Here is a 14,129-nt window from a genome sequence, read left to right on the forward strand (position 1 = left end):
TGTTCCTAATAAAGTTGGGGTAGTTTTGAGTGATTTCTGACTCTTCTTTTTATGCGTAGGCATGTTCTTCAATTAACAAGAAATTAGTGCTCCAAATTCAACTCAAAATTATTTTGAGTTGACTTTGGGTATGTACTTCAGGTGCATCAAAGCACCAGCAATGGGTCATGTGTTATCTTAGCTAAGTCTACCGCCCTGGTTGTTAAAAGGTGCAGACCTATAATTAATGTCATGAGCCACACCTGTTTGCATACCTGCAAACTCATAAGTTGGGGGGTTGAAACTAAGGGTTGAAAAAGGTGACAAACTAAACCGTTGTACGGGGGTCTGGGGGCATCCCCCCCAGCCAAATTTAGCTATTTTAACATGTAAATTAAGCATTCTGGTGTACTCATAGAAGAAAATAAAGGGAAAAGACAACATTTTCTTATAGTAAAAATGGCACATTTATTAACCCATAAACTGGTCAGTTACGACTGAGCAGTCCACTCCAGAACTGGAACGATGGGGAAAAAAACGCGCGCTGTGGTATATCTTGATAGCGATTGGTGGTCGTGGAACATGGAACGTGGAGTCATTTGGCAAAAGATTTTTTTATTGTGAAGATAGCAAACTTGTTTCTCGCTCATTATACAGTCGGTTATTATCAGGGGTGCACATAACTTTTTTAGTGAGTTACATATGGGAAAGGTATATTAATTATGTTACTTACATTTGACATGCTTTATGTTGTGTGTTTTTCAACGAATGTTTACTTTGCTAAGCAACGTGGAACCAGTCAGCTTCAGATATGATCCATCTTGTGGAATCTGCGCAGTCAGAAGAGCTTTGGGCCCGGTTTCCCGATAACGTCCAGTCTTAACGCGCTACAAAGACTCCTACGTTTAGACGTAGGCCTATCATTTGTTTACCTACATAGGCATGGTTCCCGAATGGTCTCCTACGACCAGTTCAGTAATGCATTACATTACTGGCGTGAGATTCTGTAGAATCTTGTAATGCATAGGCCTACCTCATAGCAGGGTCCGCGGGTGTAAATGTTGACTGTGGGGGGGGCGATCGTGGTTGTTGACGGGGAGGACGGACGGACCGACGATCGGGATTGACGGGGGGGGACGCGTGTTTTTAGTTTTTTTGGCCGTGAGAAATTGGATGTGTGGCGTGTGTAAGCAGGCAAAAATGTGTGTCACACGGTGAAACCGTGCAAGTTGGCAGCTCTGAAATGTATAAATCGAATTACGTGGGAGCCAGAGGGAACCAAGCTCCCAAAAAGGCAACAAAGTCAAAAAACTGAGGGGGTCTCTCATCTGAAGGTGTCTGCCATATTTGGCATTGTAATTTCATCTTAAACAACGCTCATTATCCATCCCCGTGCGGTCTTACCTATTATTAAATAATAAAAAAATAATAATTATAAAAATATATATAAAAACAGATTTTAAAAAGATATTAAAAAATATGAAAAAAATATATATTAAAAAAATATCAAAAAAAATTATATTAAAAAAATTATTTAAAAAAAATTATAAAAAAAAAATTATATAAAAAAAATTATAAATTAAAAAAATAATAATAAAAAAAAAATTGGACCTGCGCACAAATGTTTTTTTTTGGACATGCGCACGCGCATCTTTTTTTGGACATGCGCACGCGCATCTTTTTTTGGATCTGCGCGCGCATCTTTTTTTTGTCCATCTTTTTTTGGACATGCGCGCGCAGGTCCAAAAAAAGATGCGCGTGCGCATGTCCAAAAAAAAGATGCGCGCAGGTCCAATTTTTTTTTAATAATTTGTTTTTTAATTTATAATTTTTTTTTTTATAATTTTTTTTATATAATTTTTTTTAATATAATTTTTTTTTCCTATTTTTTTTTATATAATTTTTTTTTCATATCATTTTTTTATATCATTTTTTTAAAATAATAATTTTTTTATTATTATTTTTAACTGTCTTCTAAATTAAGGAAATGATACAGGGAAACGAATAAATCATTACACGCCACGAGTGAACTTAATAAGCGATCGAAATACTTTTTTCAACCACCGCCTCTTTCCCTTGACATTTAGTTTTCACCTGACAAATGCGACCGATGTAATTAAGGCAACCCGGTCTCACAGGAATCCGTGAAATGAGTCAGTCTACGTGACGTATAGTAGGCTAGCCTATATTTTAATCGAACATCTTTAATGGTAAGAGACTGCACGGGGATGGATGAGTGTTGTTTAAGATGAAATTACAATGCCAAATATGGCAGACACCTTCAGATATGAGACCCCTCAGTTTTTTGACTTTGCCTTTTTGGAAGCTCGGTTCCCTCTGGCTCCCACGTAATTCGAACACTGATTTATACATTTGCAGGGCATGTTAAATAAGTGCGGTGTAAAACCAAAGATAATACCGTTAGCATCTACAACTTGTATTTAATAAGCCTAAATTGTTGTGCTGTGTCCTGATTAGCTGAAGAGAAATAGCCACATCGTTGCGTTCTAAAACTGGACCTGGCGATTTGACATGTTCAATCTTTGGAGACTCCTTGCAACGGCATCAGCCGCCTTGCGACGACCAGTTCACACTGCTGCAACTTTTCCCCTGCGACGTCCCAAAAGAGTCTCGTTGCGTCGCGAATCTTTGGTCTGAACTGGTCTTAGGAGACCGTCTATGTGGTATCAATGATGAATTTACCTTAACATGTTCGCTGTAACTGTTGTAATTAGAATAGTTGGTTGAATAATGGACTAGGCCAACATGGACGCAAGATAACCTAATGTGCTATGATGATATTGCTTTTGATAAGGGTGATGTGTACCTTTTTCTAAATATTGTTTTATATATATAAATTTTTTTAATTTTAATTTTAATACGGCATCACTATTAAAATGTGATTATATGTTTCTGTATACAAATGTTATATCTCCTGTACATGTTTGTATATAATTGTGATATTATAGTACCTGTGGTGTAACTTTGGTGATTTGGATACACTGTGACCCCAAACACACTCGTGTCTTGGGGTGATTGGGTGATTGGCAGGCGAGCCTATAAAAGACCGCTGCGCCCTGTGACGCATCACGTACAAGGAACACGGATGAAGGGCTAGACCCGAAACGTTTCCCCTTGTTTATGTGTCCTGTAATTGTTGTTTCGGCTTTTAAAATACTTTCGGAACTTCTCAGCCCTAGTGTGCGATCTCCCCATTCTTCACTTGATAAACACTTAAAACATTAGTTTGCCAGCTGCTGGTCAGAGATGACTATGGGCATCAAGAGAATTAACATGAAAAAGTTCAGTGTTAAATTTCACATGACATGTCATTCACAGCTGCTAAACAGTGATCAAAGTGTGAATTTCAAATTCAACAATATGGCCAAATATTCAGGTTTAACTTGAAAAACATTCTGCAGTTACACTTATGCTAGAACAATAATCCCTGCTCAGATGCATCTAAAATACAATTTAAGACAATAAAATGTGTGATAAACACTTAAAACATTAGTTTGCCAGCTGCTGGTCAGAGATGACTATGGGCATCAAGAGAATTAACATGAAAAAGTTCTGTTAAAATTCACATAACATGTCACACAGCTGTCTTGACACGTATGGCTTCACAGGTCTAACTTGAAAATACATTCTGCATTAACATTTTGCTAGAACAATCAATGTAGCAATGTAACAATGTAGAAAAATATAAATAAAATAAATCAATGTCAAATTTCACGTTTCCTTATTAGCAATAACTACATAACTTACAAATGGGTGTAACACACATTTTACAAACTTTTGAGTTATTAACCAGCAATTAGTCTGAGAACACAACACAAAACAATTATGTGAACTTGTCAAATTTCACAGCTGCTAATCAGAGCTGACTCCAAGAGGGAAAACCTGTTTCTTTATTTCACTTTTCTTTTTGCAACGTTTAGACAAGACAAAGCTTTTTCTTTAGAGATCGCACACAGTTAGAGCATTTTGGGCCATTATCCAGGAACACGCGTTTCAAAGGTGTACTTAAGGTCCTCCGGATAGGAAATATTGAGTGCATAAAGGAGGCCGAGAAGGTAGGCCATGGGAGTATCCGGAAGGTCCTTTACTACTATGGATTCCTCTAAGATGAGTGCGATGTTTTGGATCTTGGGGGATGAGGCTTCAGCCACACAGGACATACAGAATTCCCACAGTGACTCCCTTGGCAGCCACGTCATCTGGATCAGTTTCCTGTTTGAGGATATAAAGAAATATGATTTTCAATTCAAACTCACATCACATACTACATGTCTTGTAGGGAGCCAGGCATCTCAAATTGGATTGTCATATCCAATATGAAGTTGTCTGTCATTTTAGCTTTGTTGTTGAAGGACCATTCCGGTGTATACTGATCCATATCCCCGTCATTCAAGCCTATCTGGTGCTGTCCATGGGAAAAATTAGAAAAATTGTAAAGCTGACTTAATGTGGTATTCAATAACACACAAGTTTAAGCAAGCACTCCGATTGGTCAATTCCCATTCTAGAGTGTGTTTAAATGCCTGGTGAAAGAACGGACAAAAATAATGTGCCTAATTACAGAAAGTATCGATACGCTAACTAGCTGAAACTACTTTCATGAGCCTAGTTTCCATAACAACGTTCAACTGTTACATTGTTTCACTTTCGGTTCTTTTAAGCAATCTTACACAAGATGGCGTTCTTGAATGTCATTATTGGTACTTGAAGCACAGGACTTCGGAACTCGGCGCAAGCGCCTCGTTCCTACGGCTGTGCTTTGCGTACCAATGACATTCAAGAACGCCATCTTGTGTAAGATTGCTTAAAAGAACCGATCACAGGTGGCCAGAGTAGGAAATGTGACATCCACTATCCCTCAGCACAAGTGCTTCCCAGGGCCAGAGCCGTATATAGAGAGAGTTCCGCCAACTCTGTTTAGAACGTTCAGGACAATTCTGTCGTGGATTGGTTCAAAGGTAGTCACGTGTTTTGTGTACGCCATCTTACAGACCAAACATTAATCAATCGTCATTACCATGCTATCAAGGCAAGTGCGACAACTTACAAGAGAGGAATATATATCTGTAATATCATTACTTTTCGAAAGAAAATGTCGTGTTGTGTAGCCTATGGTTCCTCTCTAAGGCCCGGACGTGGTAAACGTCTGCATCATTTCCCTCAGGACCCTACTAGGAGGAAATTGTGGGAGCAGAGGGTCAGAAGGATGAACTGGAAGCCGAATAATTTTTCCTTGTTGTGTGAGGTAAGAACATTTCTATCATGGACTTTGTAAAGAAAACACATTTGGAAATTATTATTGTACCCCATCAATTCATGGCATGCTTCGAAAAAAGTACTAACCAAAGTGAATTTGATTTGAACTTAGCCTAGTAGTGTTAAGCTACACGATGCTCGCTAGCTCTTTGCGCCTTTTTTATGCTAATGCTAGCACTGAACTCCGGGACAAACAACCTGCATCTGCCGTCTGTATTTTTCCACCAGGCTCTTTTATGCATAAGTATGCACTGGTTAGATGCCATTCTGTGAAAATCTATGCAATTTTTAGAATAATGACAACTATTAATACTCCATCATTGCAAGGCTAGCCTACTTGACGTGCTATCTTTCTGCACTGCCGCATTTTACCCTGCATTCTTTCAAAACACCGGCTGCATTGTCTTTGTTTATGTTCATGCATGTCAGAAAGATTGTGATTAACTTTGCACGGAAATCATGTGGATATATTGCAAACAAATGCCCTTTTGCAGCATTGCTTGGTCAGCTATTTCTCGAGTTACAGATAATACATGGTCAGTTCATGTTTGCTGGAGAGATTTATGTTACTCTTGTCTAGAGTCTAGTGCAAACAGCATGGTGCCAAAGCGCTTATGTAATCCATGCAATAACTATGCATTGGTTAGATGCTGTGAAAATCCATTACCATCATTTACTTTCTCTCTGAAATTGCATTAAAATGTCTGACTCCGTTTGTAGGACCACTTCGATGAGACACAGTTAGAGTCACAGAGCTGATGGTGTTAGGAAGCTCAAGCCGAATTCCATCCCAACACTGTTCGTCTTCACCCCACCGACACCGCCCAGCAGACCCACCAAACGAAAACGGACTGAAGATGAACCATCTTTGAATGCAAACATTCCGAATGTATTCAGAATGTATTATACGCTATATAGTGTAAGAAGTAAAGATATTAAAGATTGTCTAATACAAAATGTATACTTTTACCGTAATATTTGAGATGTTTTAATGGCTCTTCCCTGATTTCACTGTTGATATTTTAATATGAATATTGAATATGAATTTTCCTGTTGGAGGATCTTTGCGTACTGCTAAGATTTGAATGCAAACATTCAGAATGTATTATAAGTTATAGTCTAAGAAGTAACCAAAGTTATTTTTATATTGCCAATGTCTGATTCATTTTTTATGAAAGAGAAAACTCTTTAATTGATAAACAAAATCATACGTGTATGGTCTTTTTTCCCTTGGGCATTAGTCATCAGTCAGACTTTTAACAATAGACACAGTCTGATCATAACACCTAAGTAGGCTACGAGAAGGGTTAATTTGATGTTTAGGGGAAATATTTATAGTCTAGATTAAAATAAATAACCAAGAAGTTGTAATTTTTAGCCAATGTCTCAATAAGTAATCGTAGGCTACACGGCGATGGCTATCGGAGAAGGTAAGGTGAAAGCGGCTCCACTGATAGGCGATCAGGGCTCCAGAGTGCGACCTATTAGGTTGCATATGCGACCTAATTTCTTACGGTGTGAGTTAAAATTTAATGAGGTCGCTCCGGTGCTACTTGCAGGAGGACGAGCAGATATGAAGCGGTCGATAGTAGACTATTTTAAGAAGAAATATGTGTCGGAGGAGGAAACAAACGAGCCTGTTGGTGCTGGAGAAGGGTTAGCAGAGGAAGCAAAAAGAATCTCAGATTCTTCTTCTGAAGAGGACAGTGACAGGTTGGCAAAAGAGGCGGGGGGCAGTGGGGAGAAAATTTTTTTTATAAAGTAAAGTATTTTTTTCAACAAAAATGGCTGGCGCAGTTCCCGTGGTTGCGTTATGAAGGACAAACCATGGTGTGTGTACTGCAGGACATGTGGCCCGTCCGTTGCAGGCAAAACACATTTTGTAAACGGGTCTACACAATTCAAAGTTCAGTCATTAAAATTACACAATGAAAGCCAAAAGCACAAGACATGCAGGGACCGCTGCATCACATGAAGCTCCCAGTCTCTCCCCACCTCATTTAATCGGATAGATGAGACCAATCGGTCGGCGGAGAATGAACAAATGATCATCAAATTTAACACCGCCTACAACATCGCTAAAGAGGAACTCCCGTTCACAAAATGATGAAGAACGGACTGAACGTCAACCCCACATATTCCAACGACACTGCGTGTGCACAATTTGTGGGAGTTATAGCAGACACACTCAAGGGAAAGACCGCTGACAAAGTCGCATCCGCCCCCTACCTCTCGTTCATGCTTGACGGTTCCACTGACAAATCCACCAAAGAGTGCGAGATTATATATGCCCGTATCGTTGAAGATGGAAAACCGTGCAATATTCTTATTGGCCATATTGTGGTTGAACATGCCCATGCAGAAGGTAAGGAGTGTGTCTCATTTCTGTTTCATATTTCCTTTAGAATTAATTATTTAATGCCATCATGCCCAGGTATCTTATAAAAACACACAGAATAACGTGTGTGTGTGTGTAAATATAAATATTCCATGTTATGTGCTTAATTTAAGGCGTTTATCTATCTTTATTTTTATTCTTTATCTATTTATTTGTCAATCTTTCATAAACATAAGGTCATGTATTAATAACACGCTATACAAAGAAAAATATGGTGCTACCTAATTTGTTTTGGTGCTACTAAATGAAAAGCTAGGTGGCACCAGTGCTACCTGTGAAAAAGTTAGTCTGGAGCCCTGTAGGCGATGTAGGCATAATTGTCTGTCTTCTCGAGACGTTCAACGTGATATATTTGTAAAAGCGTTATATTTTAGCAAAGTATGAGAAACCTTTTAACATTCACAACAGTTTATGATGATAATGAGCGATTTGTTGCAACATCCCATCTTCGTTCCATTGGCAGACGTTGTACAGTGAGCTGACTTGGGTCTACAAGATGGCACCCATGATTTCAGTTGGCAGAACTCTCTCTATATATGGCTCTGCCCAGGGCTATGTGATGCACCCAGACCAGCAATCACACCTCCATCATCAAATTTGCTGCTGCAATGGGTTGGTGCACCTGATCAGCAGAAACAACAATCAAATGGGCCTATACCTAAAAGGAGCCCTATGAATTAATAAGCCATTTAAAAAGGTCCCATAGCATGAAATTTTCACTTTTCAATTTACACGTTCTAACATTAAGTTGAGTTTCCCTAGCCTCCCTATGGTCCCCCAGTAGCTAAAAATTGCGTTAGGTGTAAACCGATAAGTAGCTATCTTGCGCCGTCTTTGAAAAAAGGATCGCTGAAACGCTTCGATTTGGCTTCCGGCCCCATATGACGTCATATGGGGCCATGTTACCTCCCCTTTCTCTGCTTGGCCCGCCCAGAGAATTTGGCCCGCCAATGAGACAATGAGCTAGGACCGTGCGAGCGCCACATGTGTGTATGTGAATACACACACTGTAATGCAAGTGTTCTTTGTTATTTGGATAACCGTTCCACTGTTGGTGTAAAGGCCCATTCACACCCTACGGTAAATACGGATACGGACGCTTTTGTCTGGTCCCGGAGGTCGTCCGTCAGTGGGTCCGTCGCCTCTGAGCTTACGAATCCGGAGTGCTCCGGACAAACCGGAGCACTACCACCGAAGATCGAGGCGGCAGTAGAGGCAAAAGTCCCAACCACGAGAGTAGTAGGCCTATAATAACTGATATGTATATATATTTTGTATTTAATGTTTTATACTTATATTATACTATGTACTTCACCTTATAATTTTATTGTTCACCTGCTTTGGCAATGCAAATGTATATTTTTTATGCCAATAAAACTTTTGAATTTAAATTTTGAGCAGAGAATCTGCAGGTTGGTGAGGGGTGCCACGTGCCACCGCCACGTACACTTTGTGCCGGATGACACAGAGCAAAATCATCTCCTCTACAGATACTATGTTTTCGATTGTCGATGCCGGTCATTTTATACACGACAGTCACTGCCCTCTAGAGGTTGTTTTGCGTCATCCATAACACTGAAACCGGACGGAGGTATGAAGGGTAGTCCCGGAGACAACGTTTAGTACGGACGGACGAATTTCGTCCGGATCCGGAGGTATGAGGCGGCCTTCATGGCGCATAACATGCAACACAATAACGCAAGCTTGCATAAAGCTCCCATTTGGTGAAAAGATTAGACTGCGTCGGGTTGGTTGAGAAGGAATTGGGAACCGCGACGTGGAGGAAAAAGGGATTGTTGCCTAGGATTGTCCGTCGGAGCCCCGCTGTAGTGGGCAGCGGGGCTGGGCGGGTAGCCCCGGGGTTGGCCAGTGTTCAGCAGGTAGCCCTGGGGGTGGCCAGCGGGCAGTGGGGTTCCGACGGACCACTGCCGTGGCAGCGGGGCTGGGCGGGCAGCCCCGGGGGCGGCCAGCGTTCTGCGGGGCTTTGACGGACAATCCTGGGCAACAATCCTTTTCTCCTCCATGTCGCGGTTCCCAATTCCTTCTCAACCAACCCGACGCAGACAACCCCGGGCAACAATCGCGGGCAACAATCCCCTTCTCCTCCATTTCATTTCTCCGTTGAGTCTGTAGCCTACTTAATATTGACGTGGAAGTGGAAGAACCAGAGGCGTCTGAGAACCCGTCGCAGTCGTTTGAGATTCATAATATCATACGGAGGCGCAAACAGCTTTTGACCATGATAATATATATTATATAGATATCTAAATATAATATGATATTATTTAGATATAGAGCTCCAGGACTCCCGCCGGAGCACCCGGAGTGTTCAGTGTTCCACTGTAAACACTAGCGCATGGTACCGTGGCCACAAGCTGCTCAGGGCCACACTCCCACCCTCCACCTTGACCCGCCTCTAAAAACGGCACGTTTGTGGAGAGCTCATTGCGGGACTGGCTCGTAGTGGCTGTAACTGTCTCTGCACCAAGGCTGAGTTTCTTGAACGTCTTCAAATACTGTATTAGGGGCCCACTAACACCTTTATTAAAGCATACATAAAATAGCATGCCATGGGACCTTTAAACAAATAACATTTCCTAGCATTCAGCTAATATCTCCTCATGATCCAATAGCTCTGGTCTTCTCAGCAGCACGTAGGCTGATAACTATGAAAACTATGTAAACTACACTACCGTAATTTCCCACATATAGGCCGCATCGTGGACAAACCGCAAGCCTTTAATTTATGTATTAAAAAAACAATTGTGTGCATGAGAACGGTGAGAGCACATCAAACGCGCGTAGCAGCTAGGACCCGTCTTTCTTTACTGTCTCTGAGTGTGTGTCGCTGTTAAACACCTGACAATGAGTTAGTTTACCATGATAAGACCGCCATATGAATCTGGAAAAAATGAATAAAGACAGGATTTGGTCTCCTATATTTCCTATGCAGGATAACTCATGTATGTTTCCATTGAAAACAAGAAAATTCAAAGTGATCCTAAACTTTAAACCTACTCTACGTTCTGTTGGGCAAAAGCATCAGAAATTTAAACAAATAATACAAACTGAACTTCCACCATCATGCATAGCGCACATTTAAACAGATAAAAGAGCAGAGAGGAGCCAGCTCAATAAAAGCATCTTCCCTCATGGTATAACCTATCTATCTATAATCTATGGTATAATTCACCTTTGTGAGATGCGTGCCAGCTCACCAGCATAACCTGCAATGTCCACAAAACCAAGGAAATGGTTCCAACCCAATGTAGAAGAGTATATCACCCTTGTAGTTATGTGGCCCAGAACATTTGACTCGGACTGTAAGAAAAATAATAGCTTGTAGCCTGTAGAGGCCTAGACCTAATCACTAGTATCAAAAGAATGACCTGACAGGTGGTGAGTGATATGGCTGTGATCAAGCCCCCTAGTTCTAGCCAAAGCAGGTAGCCTCGGTCTAACATCTGCCGACAACAACCTGTATATCAAAGCAGCATCTTCCTCATGGTATAATCTGAAACCCCTGTCAAATGCGCTAGAGGGACTCACTTCACAACCAATAAGCTTTTATATAAGACAGGCAATTAACTTCCCTTCCCTCTCTCAAGCAGTCCGAGGGCGGAACAGAAATAAACTTTCAGATTTTCTACTTGTGTAGTATTTTCAATTACAGTATCTTCATTTTACAATTGTATCTCTATGCTTGTAAAATTTATATTAATGACCATTAATACTTACAAGACACTGCTTGAAAAGTAGATTAGGATCTTCACGTAGGAACACAGGAAGTCCTTTCATGGCTGCTTCCTTGCCGTGTCTGACGATGTTGGTGGTCTCAAAGAAAAAAGGAAAAAATAGAAAGATAGCTCTAATAATAGCAAGACTAATTGTAATTCAACAGATTGAATTTCATCTGGGAAAAAGTATTGTTTGGTACTGTACTGTGCACACACCTCATCATCAAGCTTTCTCAGTATCTCCTTCAGGTCCTTGCCAAACTCTGTTTTTCGGGCGCGGTACAAACTCAGCAGTAGGGGCGCATATTTTTCTACAGCAGCTCTGAATGTTCCGAGTAGATCTTTGTTTGTAATACAGAAAAACTCCTCACAAAGCTGTAAAATGCAGGAAAAAACAAATATGTACAGAGGAATAGTAAGTAAATTGGGAGAATTTGTAACCGGTCAAAAATAGTCTATAGTCATTATCATTTTTAAAAGCATTTACAGCCTCTCCGGGTTGTAGTGGGTGCCTGCTTGCGTGAATGAACGTGCGTGCACGTGTGTTCGTGCGTGTGTGTATTGCGAGCATATGCGATTTCAAAGTGACAAACAAAAACTCAAAGCCGATGCATGCATCCAAAACTATTAATTGAAAACCAAAAAAACAGCGTCGCTTATTCGCTTCAAATACTTTCTTTTTTTTCAAAACTTGGGAATTAATACGGCGCGGTTAAGTATTTAAAGCGAATAAGGGACGCTGTTTTTGTTTTTTATTTGGTTTTGAACGAATAGTTTTGGACGCATGCATCGGCTTTGAGTTTGTTACTTTGAAATCGCGCACACGCACACGCTACAACCTGCCCGAGTGATGCCGCAGCGCGTTGACTAGTCCGTCCTGAGGCGTCCATAGGCTTTATGGTTTGTGTGTTTGAAAGCCGTGACACTCCTTTACCAGTTGGCCTGAAATACTCGACTTGATTCGGGAGGACTCACCTGCCTCAGCCATTTTTCATATCAAAGCAGTGAAGGCGGGGGGGGGGGGGGGAAGAAAGAGGATAGCAGATTAACCAGCAGGGCGCGCACAGCGCACAGACTTGTGCGGAGGTGAATTTACAGTGAGCCGTTTGGAGAACAAAAATAAATAGGCGGTCGACTGACCGCGGCACTAATGTGCTACGACCAACAACTCCAAGGACCGGGAGGTGGTCTGATCACGTGCCTGATGCCTGTAGTGCTAAGGCGAACTCACCGACGAGAAACTGTGTCAATTTCCAATGGATAGTGTAGCCCAGGGGTCCAAACTTTTCACCTACCATAATCTAAGATCCGAATCATCAAGCTGGGGCTAATATTCAGATCTTAGCTCCGCCGCCGGGGGGCTCCGCGGTCGGGGTTCCGCCGCCGGCCATGGGCCCGGTCAGGAATCTAGCTAAGATCTGCTAAGATCTGAATGGCCCGGTGGTTGGGGACCGCTGGTGTAGCCTATCTATGGGCAATTAAAATGCATGAAAAGGCCATGCTGTATGGATAACGCGAACACATTGGGTACCTACATCTAATAGAAAAGTATTCATCGAACCGCAGGCCTTGACTAGGCTAGTCTACATAAAAACGACGTGTGCAACTAGCCTAGCTAAACACCGAATTGTGTTCTCATTAAACAACTTGCGATACGAGAGTCCTGGTTGCACAACGATAATAACAAATTAAGTGAACAAATGAATGATATAGTTGGTTGCATGGTTGAAACTTTTGGTTGAAACAACTCTTTAGGGAACCTGACAAACTGTAACCCACTGTTCTTATGGTTTCCTCGACGATCGTGTGAGGCATTGGAGCAGTTTTTAACGCAGCAGTTATTTCCAGGCATTGTTAAAACAGTACAGAATTGCATCAACCTCCTCTGCTAGCAGCTACCGTGTCAACAATAACGCAAAGCTCAGCTGCACTCGGAGGGGCGTACCTTCCAACATGGCGGGAAGGGGGTGGGGCTCTGTGCCGTGACGACAACTCCTCATTCTCATATTGAGAATGGGCGTGGGCGGGGCTCGTTTCTTTTTTTGCGGATGCATTATTTAAAAAGAAAATGTGGGTGGGGAGCACGCATTTGAAATATCGTGAGAACACTACGTGTCATCGTGGGAAGCCAATATCGTCATCGTGATAAAAATTCGATATATTGTGCAGCCCTACTGTGAGGTAGAATGGAGGGGGTCCGATTTTTCTGTCTCTCATTTACAACCGTCTCTCACTCAAACATACGCGCACACACAGCTCCAAGTTGTCTCTATACTATATTTCTGCTCCTTTCTCCCGTCATAAGAACATTACTGTATGTAACCGTGGCTATCTGTTGCGTGGCTTTCCCACTAAGATAGCTTTCTTTATAAAACATTAGTATTCATTTTTAGTGTTTATCGTGTCACAGAAACCACAGTGAATCCTGTGTTTCTGTGCCCCGCTGTGGTGTCGACAGCACAGAGCTCCGGTACCGTAACAGGACAGCGGTGGTTTCTTTCAGCTTGTATTGTATTCCGATTTTAGCGAAAAACACACATAACATTAGCTTGAAAGAAAAAAAAAGTTTAAGGATGCTTATCTTTGCGTGAATTTTGGGATGACTCGTCTACCAATGACTTCAAGTTGGTTGTGTTTTAACCGGTGATTGTTGCGCCAAACTGTTTACAAAGGGACACTTGCTTGCGACGCAGCAAGTGCCTGCTAGTTGATCTGCCGGGCGGGACGATCAGTAGGCT

The 14,129-nt window shown here is 41.5% G+C and overlaps 1 long non-coding RNA gene across 1 annotated transcript; it reads right to left on the reverse strand.

Moving 5' to 3' along the window:
* Positions 1 to 4,006: 4,006 nt before the first annotated feature.
* On the reverse strand, positions 4,007 to 11,711 carry LOC311342032. The gene is made up of 3 exons (XR_014633382.1): positions 11,608 to 11,711; positions 11,393 to 11,488; positions 4,007 to 4,212 (listed from the first exon to the last, which is right to left on the reverse strand). It is a non-coding gene; the product is annotated as an uncharacterized lncRNA (long non-coding RNA).
* Positions 11,712 to 14,129: the final 2,418 nt, after the last annotated feature.

The sequence above is a fragment of the Micromesistius poutassou genome, assembly GCF_964030765.1.
Source record: "Micromesistius poutassou genome assembly, chromosome: 4".
Lineage (NCBI taxonomy): Eukaryota > Metazoa > Chordata > Actinopteri > Gadiformes > Gadidae > Micromesistius > Micromesistius poutassou.